The sequence below is a fragment of the Schistocerca nitens genome, unplaced genomic scaffold, assembly GCF_023898315.1.
Source record: "Schistocerca nitens isolate TAMUIC-IGC-003100 unplaced genomic scaffold, iqSchNite1.1 HiC_scaffold_421, whole genome shotgun sequence".
NCBI lineage: Eukaryota > Metazoa > Arthropoda > Insecta > Orthoptera > Acrididae > Schistocerca > Schistocerca nitens.
In genome coordinates this window covers 340,927-354,055 of record NW_026045954.1, presented here as the reverse complement: position 1 = coordinate 354,055, position 13,129 = coordinate 340,927, and positions in this window count along the sequence as shown.

Below are 13,129 nucleotides of genomic sequence, written 5' to 3'. Positions count from 1 at the left end.
GTGCCCGTCTGCAGCTCAGTGGCAATCTTCATAGTGAGTTGCTACCTCTCCTCACTAGTACTGATTCTCAGAGTATTTGCGCAAGTTATCTGTTGCACGGATTCGTCACTGCGGTCTCATTTCATCGACGCGGTGTCTGCGACACACGAATAACTGGCTAAACGAGTGGACTTCTGCGACAGGCCAAAACTGCTGGCCATTTCTGAGGGTATATGTAACAGATTACGCCTGGCGATACGAAGTGCGTCATTTCCCGCTAACGTGCGAGCTCTGCCCGTCGGGTCTAGTCCCGCCGATCCGGCCGCAGGTCCGTGTCTGTTCGTGTGAGGCATAATGGGGCAGATCTACACGGTTTATCCGTCGACCGAGGACTGGGGCTCCTCGGTGGGTGAGAGGCCACACACAGGTTTCAGGAATTGACTCTCACAACAAGTACATTGTACAGTGCGGTGTTTCATAGAGTTTTTATACTAGTATGTTTTGGCACCACGAAAGTAGTTTAGAAAATATCAACGATAAGAAAATTGTGTTACTCACTGTTGGTTTGTATGTTATTGAGTCAGATATCTCGAAGAAAGATTACGCAATACCTGTAAAATAAGACATAACACTGTGGTAATAACTGACAATAACGAACATAACAGAACAAACATCTTACTGGCGATCACCTGTAGTGTTGGTTTACACAATTCTTCCACACTTATACATTTTTCTGAGGTTATTTCTGAAACCAGTGAGGGTATTTTAAATCTGTCTTGCAACTCCAAGGAAATGCATATTTTTATCACCAAAGGTTTTGTTTTATTGAAATAAGTGGTTTTGATGACACACATGTACCATTTGGGTTGCTTTCTCCATCTAAAAGCAGTTCATTACAAAAGATGTTGATGTTAGTACTTAAGATTTTTGCTCACACAGGAGAGAAATACCGAAGTCCTTACATTTTTGTCAACTTGGGTCTTTACTTAACTTTGAGATCTCAGAATGTCAGGGAAAAATAGTGTAATTTCTCTTCAGGAAACTTGTGGCAACCCTGTATAAAGACTTCGTTCATCACGTTCATCAAAATGAGCATGAATATCTATCTATCTCTCTCTATCTCTCTCTCTCTCTCTCTCTCTCTCTCTCTCTCTCTCTCTCTCTGTGTGTGTGTGTGTGTGTGTGTGTGTGTGTGTGTGTGTGTGTGTGTGTGTGTAGTCTCTTAGTACTGGTCTTGAAACACTGAATATACTCCAATCCTCTACATATCAGTCATATAGGGATCACATAATTGGAAAAATTACTGCATGCGCAATGGCATTCAATCATTCTTCCTGCACTCCATGCAGGAATAGAATGGGAAGAAACCGAAATAACTGGTGCATTGGGATGTATCCTCTGCGGTGCTGGATGTAGCTGTAGAATTAAATGAAAGACTGCAGAAAGTGTAAACGTTGGTAATAATCAAATGATCTGAAAATATTAATTTGCACAACTTTTGCACAGTGGACGCACATCTTTCTACTACATTCCAGACAAACTGACTGACCCTGTTTGGTGCATTTATATGCTGATTTCCTTTTCTATGATGCACAGCACTTCGTACATATATTCTTTTCCGTACTATCAGTTGATATACATACGACGTGTTGTCAGACGATTCTCCTATATTTGAGATTTGGTAGACATCTGTATCAAATTCAACTTTTGCCTCTAGTCCAAGCATTCCTCCTTTCGAAATACTGTGTTGTGTTTTTCTTGCTCTAACACAACCGATTCTGAACGTCTTCACTTGAAATTATTTTGGCTATAAAAGACTATACCTGATATGAGTAATTATCTGTGGAACTGGTCGTATCAGAATGAAATTATCACCCTGCAGTAGAGTGTGTGCCAATACGAAACTTCGTGGCAGATTGTGTGCCGGACCGAAACTTGAACTCGAGACCTTTGCCTTTGTCTGCCAGTACCTCGTCTCCTGCCTTCCAAACTTCACAGAAGCTCTCTCGTGAAACCTGCAAGAGTAGCACTCCTGAATCCGGCCAATTGACCAACTGGCACTCCCTGAAGTTGGGAAGGTAGCAGACGAAATGCTGGCGGAAGTAAATCTGTGAGCAGCACAGGTCGCGAGTTGTCGGGTAGCTGTCAGTTGAGCCCTTTCCCACAGAAGACAAAGGTCCCGAGTTGTATTGGATTCACACAGCCTGTGTTAATCTGCCTGGAAGTTTCAGGTCACAACAGCCTCTTTTACCAAAAAACCATTCTCTTTGCTAGTATCCCTCTGTTTTGTGGTGACCATCAGCTGCAACAAAATCAGAATCGTCAGTCATCATTCCAGTGTTTGATTTCACCTAAATCGTAACTGATATGCTCCTGAGCTTTAAAATCTTGATAAACTGAAGACATCTTATTCATCTTACAAAGTCACCCCATGCTATAGCTGAAAAATAACAATTTCATGCACATAATACAATGCCTGTTAGGCACCCAATTTCACACTGACTTCTGAACAATATACTTTATCATTAGAATGACCAAGTCAAGCTAATTCCTGAAGTTACTTTACTCGTGGCACATATTAAACTGAAGGTACTGAAAGACTCATTTCTCGCAGTGCTATGACAGTCATCGTTTGCAATGAGTGACGAGTATGAGAGATCGATGTATTGGTTTGAGGGTTAAGCCAGGTTTTTGTGGTTAAGAGGAGACTGGTCCTGAGAGCATGGTGTACAGGTTAAAAATGAACTGCAGTGTCATACTTCTAGCCAGTGTTGGCAGCTATCAAAGCAGAGGTACAGTGTGCATGACATGCTGTCGAAGTGAAATACGGTGGCACTGGGTAGCAATTTCCTTACTTGCCAGACTGGTGGGGTAGGTCTGATTAGACAGTGAGCCCATTTCCTAATTGGAAAATCTGTGCAAATGAGGTTTTTTTTTTTTTTGGGGGGGGGGGGGGGGCAGTTTTTTCCCTAATGGACTTGAGTATTTATTGGGACAGATTCATTTCTGAAATCTCTGCTTAATTACTAACTGCAGACATCATTAATATTATTGAAATGGGAGACTTGTCTGACTCGGGTCACTACGTCTATTGCTTCCAGACTGTTGTCACTTAAGGCTTTATGGGAATGAACGGTCTACAGCTGGACAATACTGACAATTCTACTTCTATAGGCCCCATCGACACAAGACCAACAACAAAATGCTGATGTTTAAACCTTGTGGATTTATCACAGAGCAGGAAACACATGAAATAAGCAGCAATAAAACATGTTCAAGCTAAGAATAGCCATCACACACATTCAGATACAACAAGAGAATGTAATTGTTTGATACCTTTACAGCCATACATTTATTAATTTGGTAGGAATTCAGAAAGAGGTGTGAACGTGGAACATATGCTGCACATTGTAACGGAACATATTAAAGGCTTTACTTTAATGAAGTATGCGATCCCTTCCAAATTCAACCAGTTTAACGAGTATTTATGATTATAGAAAAGTTATTGTGTATGTTAACAATGATTGCACAACATGTCTCCATAAACAGTCAACCCATTAAATTATACTGAATAACTAACCCACACAAAAGTTTATATCACTTGATCACTGATACAGCAAATGTCATCATGAAAAACACTAAGTTTATCTTAAATAATTAATATGAAGTACGAAAAATAGTGGCCAACTTAGGTATTTTGGATCTCCTTAAATAAAAATCACCCAGTGAAACCTATTTGTTCACTAGGAGCGTTTTCACTCAGTATTCACGTAATCAATCCTATTTTAGACGAAAACCTATGTAATTCTTCATAATTCACGTTACTTACTTATTTATGCAAATTAGAGAAGTCAATTGACAAACTTCTAAAAAACTACCTTTTTATAACAAAGAATTATTCTGTCAAGTCAACAAATCTGTCTGTCATTTTAATAACATGTTAAATTATGTCACTCGATGCAAATTAATAACTTTTCTGCACAAATTATGATAACAGATGTATATGTGACTTATAAACTATCTCTCTTTTTAGTAGTTCTTTGACAATGTTATAAATACAAGCAGCGAGGAGGGTCGAGAGAGCAGTCGGAGGCAGTCAGGGCAGTCGGAATGTCACTTTGGTGAAGTGTGTTTCTGTGTTATTGTTTGGCAAAACAAGTCAAAGAACATGTAAAGGAAGTACTACTTTGTGTTGTGTTATGGTCTTTGGTGGACAGTGGAATTAATATGGCCACTAAAGGAATAAATGTTTGATGTTTACATACGTGTTGGTTTCGCTCGTTCTTTATCATCAAAAGCACATGAAAAACACGGAACCTCATGTGTTTACCCTAGACAACACAAATTTAGAGCCAGCATCAGCAACGAGACACCGCAGCGGTCCAGCAAGCAGCAGCGATTACTACAATACAATATTTTGTAATGGTGCCAACCTAACATCAAGTGCTAACAAGCTCCGTAAATGGGAGTGAAATAGTGCGATTACAGCAATTAGCAAAAGATATCTACGACGACTTTTGGCGGTCCATTTACAACATGTAGAACGATAGGTCTTTAAATGGAAGCGGCCTTCAGATTAAGCATGAGGAGCACTGTACCAAATTCTCTTCAATATTGTTTGATTGGAGCAATTAGTGACTTTTTTTCTTCATTATAATGAGGTGGTTGGGCAGAGCATTCTTCTATCAACTAATGAGCTCTGCATCTCCATCACAACCCTCACCCTGTGGAGAAATATATGTAGAACATTAAAATTTGACGATCTTCAGTTTTGGAAAAGATAAACTGTGTAACATTTATTTAGATCTTAAGGCCCGTCCACACGTTACGATCTGTCCGCGCACATCACATCTGCGCAGACAGATTGTTGCGTGTGGACAGAAGATTTGCACCAACCTGAGGTGTGTGCAAACCTGGAAGTTGGAGTTGGAGGTTTGAGCGAAACCTCTCAAATCTGTGGCTTCAAACCACATCTGCGCAGACAAGTTGGAGCGTGTGGACAGGAGATCGCCGCAAATCTGGCGCGAAACAGCTGTTTGCTCAGTCTAGTGTTTGTATTTGTGCGCACAGGGCATTGAAATGGCTGATACTCGTCAGTGTTCTCGAGAGTTTGTAGGTGAATTCATTGAAATATGTAGAAACCACCCATGTTTGTGGAAGATTAAAAGTAAAGAATATAGTGACCGAGACAAAAAGACTGCAGCATACAATGCTCTAATTGAGTTATCCAAAGTTCAGAAATCTAGATCTGGTGTAGGAGTAGATCAAGTATACCAGCCAACGTTATGGTATTTTGATCTGCTTGGCTTTCTTAGTGATCAAGAAACACCAAGACCAAGCAGGAGTACAATTGAAGATGAAATTGGAGTGTCAATGTTACCGCCAGCCGTTCATGAGGAGAAATTGCCCTTCTCATACAAGTATTTTTTCTCATAATATGAAGGGTTACAAGCTTTAAGAGATAATTATATGTGTCGACATCCATCCGCAAATAATTTCTCCAGTCGTTAGGTTCGTCCTGCAACTCTCTCAGTAAATTTACGTGAGAAAACTGCTTTCGCTTTAGCAGCCACTGTCTACACCATGTTTCCCGCTTTCTCTGTTTCCTGCGGTTAGTCTGAATGTTTTTTGCAACACAAGTTGCGAACACAGACCGCAACAGAACTTCCTCCATTTCTATATTTCAAAATAACTGAATTAAATGTTTGACGTTTACGGTGAGCGTAGTCGCTTGCCACTGATATTTCTTTTCTACACTGACAGATGGCGGGCGAGTAGTAGATCGGGGTTTGTGTCGTGTGAACACACCACACTTGCAGCGATCTTTTGCATGTACAGACATCTGCGCAGACAGATCGTTGCGTGTGGACCGGGCTTTAAATCTGAGTATTTAAAATACATGAATAATACGTGGTTACTCTGCAAATCAGTTAACTGCCTGGCAGAAGTTCATGAAACCAACCTTCACAATAATTCTCTATTATTCCACTCTCGAACAGGTGTATCTTTCCGTGCAAGCCCTGATTTCTCTTCTTTTATTATGATATCTGTTTCCCCATGTAGATTGGCATCAACAAAATATTTTCACATTTGGAGGAGAAAGTTGGTAATGTAAATTTAGGGAGAAGATTCTACTGCAACGAAGAATGCCTTGTTTTAATGGTGTCCATCCCAAATCCTGCATCACATCTGTGACTCTTTCTCCCTATTTCAAGATAGTACAAAACGTACTGATCTTCTGTGAACTTTCCCAATGTACTCTGTTAATACTACCTGGTAATGGTCTCCCAGACTACACAACAGTACCTGACGGACAAGTGTAGTGCAGGCAGTCTCTTTTTTTTTTTTATTTTTATTTATTTATTGTTCCGTGGGACCAAATTAAGGAGAAATCTCCATGGTCATGGAACGAGTCAATACATGAAATTATAACACGATATTAGAAACAGATAAAATGAAATATAGAAAAAAAAACATATTCAGGTGACAAGTCATAAGTTTAAATGAAGACAATCAACAATGTAACACTGGAATTTGCTTAATTTTTTAGCTCTTCCAGGAGCTCCTCGACAGAATAGAAGGAGTGAGCCATGAGGAAACTCTTCAGTTTAGACTTAAAAGAGTTTGGGCTACTGCTAAGATTTTTGAGTTCTTGTGGTAGCTTATTGAAAATGGATGCAGCAGAATACTGCACTCCTTTCTGCACAAGAGTCAAGGAACTGCATTCTACATGCAGATTTGATTTCTGCCTAGTATTAACTGAGTGAAAGCTGCTAACTCTTGGGAATAGGCTAATATTGCTAACAATAAACGACATTAAAGAAAATATATACTGTGAGGGCAATGTCAGAATTCCCAGATTTTTGAATAGGGGTCGACAAGAGGTTCTCGAACTTACACCACATATAGCTCGAACAGCCCGTTTTTGAGCCAAAAATACCCTTTTTGAATCAGAAGAATTACCCCAAAAAATAATACCATACGACATAAGCGTATGAAAATATGCGAAGTAGACTACTTTTCGTGTTGAAGTGTCACTTATTTCAGATACTGTTCTAATGGTAAATAAAGCAGCATTTAGTTTCTGAACAAGATCCTGAACATGGGCTTTCCACAACAGCTTACTATCTATCCGTACGCCTAGGAACTTGAACTGTTCCGTCTCGCTTATAACATGTCCATTCTGTCTGATTAAAATGTCAGTTCTTGCTGAATTGTGAGTTAGAAACTGTAAAAACTGAGTCTTACTGTGATTTAGCATCAAATTATTTTCCACAAGCCACGAACTTATTTCATGAACTAAATTATTTGTTACTGTTTCAATATTACACACAAGATCCTTCACTATCAAGCTGGTGTCATCAGCAAACAGAAATATTTTTGAATCACCTGTAATACTAGAAGGCATATCATTTATATAAATAAGAAACAGCAGTGGCCCCAGCACCGACCCTTGGGGAACGCCCCACTTAACAGTGCCCCATTGGGACTGAACATCACTACCATTCTCAATATTGCGGAGAATTACCCTCTGCTTTCTGTTCTTAAAGTAAGAGGCGAACCAATTGTAAGCTACTCCCCTTACTCCATAATGGTCCAACTTCTGCAGTAATATTTTGTGGTCAACACAGTCAAAAGCCTTCGTTAAATCAAAGAAAACACCTAGCGTTCGCAACCTTTTATTTAATCCGTCGAAAACCTCACAGAGAAAAGAGAATATAGCATTTTCAGTTGTTAAACCATTTCTAAAACCAAACTGAACATTTGACAGCAAATTATGTGAATTTAAATGCTCCAGTAACCTTGTATATACAACCTTCTCGATAACTTTAGCAAACACCGATGGCATAGAAATAGGTCTAAAATTGTCAACATTATCAATGTCTCCCTTTTTATAAAGTGGCTTCACTACCGAGTATTTTAATCGATCAGGAAACCGACCACTCCTAAAGGAAAAGTTACAGATATGGCTAAGTACTGGGCTAACATACATAGAACAATACTTCAGTATTCTGCTAGATACCCCGTCATATCCATGAGAGTTCTTGGTCTTTAGTGATTTAATTATTAACTCAATCTCCCTCTTGTCAGTATCATGGAGGAGCATTTCAGGTAACAGTCTCGGAACACTTTTTTCTAAGAGCGCTATATGATTCCCTGTTGGAATTAGGTTTCTATTTAGTTCACCTGCTATATTCAGAAAGTGATTATTAAATACTGTACATATATGCGACTTATCAGTAACACGGACATTCCCACTACGCACTGATTCTATATCCTCGACCTGTCTCTGCAGACCAGCAACTTCCTTTACGACTGACCATATGGTTTTAATTTTATCCTGAGACTTAGCTATTCTATCTGCATACCACATACTTTTTGCCTTCCTAATAACATTTTTAAGCACCTTACAATACTGTTTGTAATGGGCTGCTGCATTTAGATTTTGACTGTTTCTAACGTTTTGATATAATTGCCACTTTGTTCTACAAGATATTCTTATCCCTCTAGTCAGCCACCCAGGCTGCCTGTTTGTGCTAGTACCCTGTTTTAAACGTTGTAACGGAAAGCAACTTTCAAAGAGCATGAGAAAGGTCTTTAGAAAAGCATTATATTTATCGTTTACTGTCTCAGCGCTATAAACATCTTGCCACTCTTGTTCCTTTATAAGGTTTACAAAGGTCTCTACAGCAACCGGATCAGCTTTCCTGAACAGCTGATGACTATATTTAACACGAGTTGCAGCATAAAAATCTTTTAAAGTTAAAATTTGCGCATCATGATCTGAAAGGCCATTCACCTTTTTTCCAACAGAATGCCCTTCTAGTAATGAGGAATGAACAAAAATGTTGTCTATGGTTGTTCTACTGTTCCCTTGCACTCTCGTTGGAAAGAATACGGTTTGCATAAGATTATATGAATTAAAGAGGTCTACCAGCATCCTCTTCCTTGCACAATCACTTATACAATTAATATTGAAGTCACCACATATAACTAACTTTTTGTATTTCCTATAAAGTGAACCAAGAACCTCCTCTAGCTTTAGCAAAAATGCTGTGAAATTGGAGTCTGGGGATCTATAAATAACAACAGTTACAAGTTTAACTCCGTTAAATTTAACCACACCTGCACAACATTCAAACACCTTTTCAGTGCAGTACTTTGAAACATCAATTGACTCAAATGCGATGCCGTTTTTCACATACATGGCTACTCCCCCACACCGCAAAGAGCTCCTCGAAAAGCAGCCAGCCAACCTGTATCCTGGTAAAGGAAGCCTCTGAATTATCTCCTTATTTAAGAAGTGTTCAGATATACCAATAATTTCAGAGTCAACATCTATAAGCAGTTCACTAACTTTATCCCTAATACCTTGTATATTTTGATGAAATATACTAATTCCCTCATTACTCGGATACCTAAGCTTTGTCAAAAGTGATTCCCTTGTTAGAGAGACTTCCCTTAAGCAGGAATACCTATCAGCTGACTTCAATCTAAAAAAGGTGCAGCTCTAACACACACTACTGCAGGAATTTTCCCATGAGTGATCCCACCAACCCCACCTATGCTGTCACCTATAAGCTTTGCCAACCTCCCCTTCCCATACCTGTTGAGGTGCAGGCCGTGTCTAGTGAAACCCGTCCTGCTGATAGACTCCACCGACACCACTGAAATGTGACCCATGCTTTCTGTCATCAGCGCACCCCCAAGCCTCATGTTATTACGCCTGACGGCTGTATTAAGATGAGGCCGATCGTGACGCTGAAACAGTTCCACGAAATGCACATTCGTGTTGCCAGTCTGAGTGGCTATCTTTTCCAGGTCACCATCTATGTTATACTCCCCATCCCTACCAATACTATTACCAGCCCCACCCACAATCACTACCTGATCCTCTTTAGTAAAATCCCTACATAACCCCCCTATGTTAACAGTCACCTGAGCCAACCCTGCATTAGGCTTCACAATGCTGGTGACCTGGTACTCACTTCCCAGCACTTCCTGCAACTGCTGGCCTACACCTCTGCCATGTGAACTACCTAACAGCAGAACCTTCTTCTTCCTCTTCGACTTTGCAACTGTTCTAGGCACAGTAACTACTGAGGTCTGCTGCATACTTCCTACATCTACAGCTACTAGAGATTCCTCTCCACTAGACTCTGACAGTTGGTCATATCTATTGTAAACACCAATAGTAAAACTATCTGAAAATCTTCTTCTCCTAGCAGATCTCTTGCCAACAGCCAGCTCCCATTCCCCAACCCCCTTCTCCCTCCTCATCCTATCTAGCTCCTCCTGTGCGTTTTTCAACTGCACCTGAAGGGCACAGATCTTACGCTCCTGCTCCTCTATCAGTTTACTCTTGCTACATAACCTGCAGTTCCAGGAGAGGATCTCACCAGAATGCCCACTGGCTTCCCCACTGCATTCCCCCCAGTGAAAATACTTCGAACAAGTGTCACACCGCAATCCACTACTCACGAACCTACGGCAAAGCCCACACTTCTCACTCATGGTAAAATTTTACTTTTTCTAAGTTCCGCTACTACAATAAGAAGATGCTAAAAACCTGACTACAATAATCACAAACTTACTCTACAAGGGAAGTAACTACTATTATTAACAGTATTAATAAACAACAAATGTGAATATAACAAAAGACTAATACAGAAAGAGAATCAAACGTCTAATCACACAGTAACGAGCTGTAAACAGTTCCCAAAAGGTTCTTCTGAAATTATTTCACCAGAAAACACCACGAACACCGGTTGAAGACTACTAAAGTTCCTAAATAAATCACTATGCACAAACAATTAATTAGTACTTAGCTTTCGATGCGCCGCTACAGCTGCAACTGGTCAGCGCGGAATGTAAACACAGGCAAGAGGTTAAGTTGCTCGATACGAAACACTCACAAATATCACGTCACAACAGAAGAAAGGCAGAGCTGAATGAAGAAACCACTAATACGTCACTTATATAGTAAATATTATCACAAAAACCGTTAAAATATGTATCTGGAACCTAAAAATATATGAAAACTTAGAGAGCGATCTCACACGCAGTCACTCGCTTATGACGTCACACCAAAGATGTTACATTTTCTAAGCATTCTGCCAACAAAACGCAGTCTGGGGTTTGCTTTCCCCACAACATTAAGGCATATTAATCCACCAGAGCAGTGTTAGTAACAGTTACTTGGGGTTTGTGTAGCATTGCCGTATACCTGAAAACATGTTTTCACAATGTAGCTTTATGTAATTCATAAATCATGGCAAATGTTTCACTCTAAATGTTTCTGCTAAATGTATGTATAAATTTAGAATAACAAGTTTGTGTTCAAACAGTAACCAAACTTTTTTTTGTACACAAAATACAGAAAAATTTTATGTGACCATGTTTAAATTTGTTCTTCATGTGATTGCTTACAGAATGAAAAATTTACAAAAACTATATGCCATATATTCAAAAGAGATTTAGGTACAGGCAGTATAAAAGTTCCTTCGCGTACTTAAACCATTCATCTTTTGTTCCAACTGAAATCCCAATGAAATGCATCTATAAGACCCGTACATGCAACTTGATAGTGTGTCATACTGCCAAAAGTTGCTCTCTACACCTGACATAACATATGCAGTTCAGAATTTTGTTATAGGGCAGGAAGAGTAAAGGTGTCAAGTTTTGATTGCTTTGACTTTTAGTAGCTAATGCAAAAAAGGAAATGAGTTAATTCTGGCATAGAAATAGTCAGTGGATTGTCATTTTTACTCTCGGCTGCTTTCACATTATCTCTATGCAGCCACATTCCCATATGTGAGTGGTCTTTGGGCACGCTTTAAATGACAAGGCATACTGCAGTTAATTTGTTAATAATTCTCTCCGTAACTTCTCACTAAATTTATTTTCATTTCCCTATCTCACACATTAATATGCCCAGAGTAGTTACCTGTAGGATTGTATTACTTTTTCTACAATCTTAAGCATTTACATTGTAGCGGTTCCACCTGCTTTGAATTTCTTTGTTTGTCTTCGGTGTCGACGTATTGTGTTGCTATACTGGCTCAAAATGGGTTGTGGATTCTGACACACACTACTGTAAATCATGTAGCCGACAGGTGCACAGTTGCGTTTCACAGTACTTTAATTTTCATTTTGTACAACACCAAATATTAAAGTTATACGGTCAGTGCATTATTATTTAACCTTAGATAAGCCTCATTAATTGTAAGCAGGCGAAACTCCACATACTGCTTCAATCATTTCTTGTTGAACATCTACGAGCAGTAAAACCTAACCACAACATTCGCAGTTCTTGAAGAATAATCAGGTACGCATGGAACATACACTGGCACAGTGTTCCACAGTTAATTTGAAGCATTGTTGTTCTAACCAGCACAGCTTACTCATCTGAAACTCTGCTGTGGACTGTCTGTCTCATGACCAAAAATCGGGCCCTTACACAGGGTGTTACAAAAAGGTACGACCAAACTTTCAGGAAACATTTCTCACACATGTTATGTCGACATGTGTCCGGAAACGCTTACTTTCCATGTTAGAGCTCATTTTATTACTTCTCTTCAAATCACATTAACCATGGAATGGAAACACACAGCAACAGAACGTACCAGTGTGACGTCAAACACTTTGTTACAGGAAATGTTCAAAATGTCCTCCATTAGCGAGGATACATGCATCCACCCTCCGTCGCACGGAATCCCCGATGCGCTGATGTAGCCCTGGAGAATGCCGTATTGTATCACAGCCGCCCACAATACGAGCACGAAGAGTCTCTACATTTGGTACCGGGGTTGCGTAGACAAGAGCTTTCAAATGCCCCCATAAATGAAAGTCGAGAGGGTTGAGGTCAGAAGAGCGTGGAGGCCACGGAATTGGTCCGCCTCTACCAATCCGTCGGTCACTGAGTCTGTTGTTGAGAAGCGTACGAACACTTCGACTGAAATGTGCAGGAGCTCCATCGTGCATGAACCACATGTTGTGTCGTACTTGTAAAGGCACACGTTCTAGCAGCACAGGTAGAGTATCCCGTATGAAATCGTGATAACGTGCTCCATTGAGCGTAGGTGGAAGAACATGGGGCCCAATCGAGACATCACCAACAATGCCTGCCCAAACGTTCACAGAAAATCTG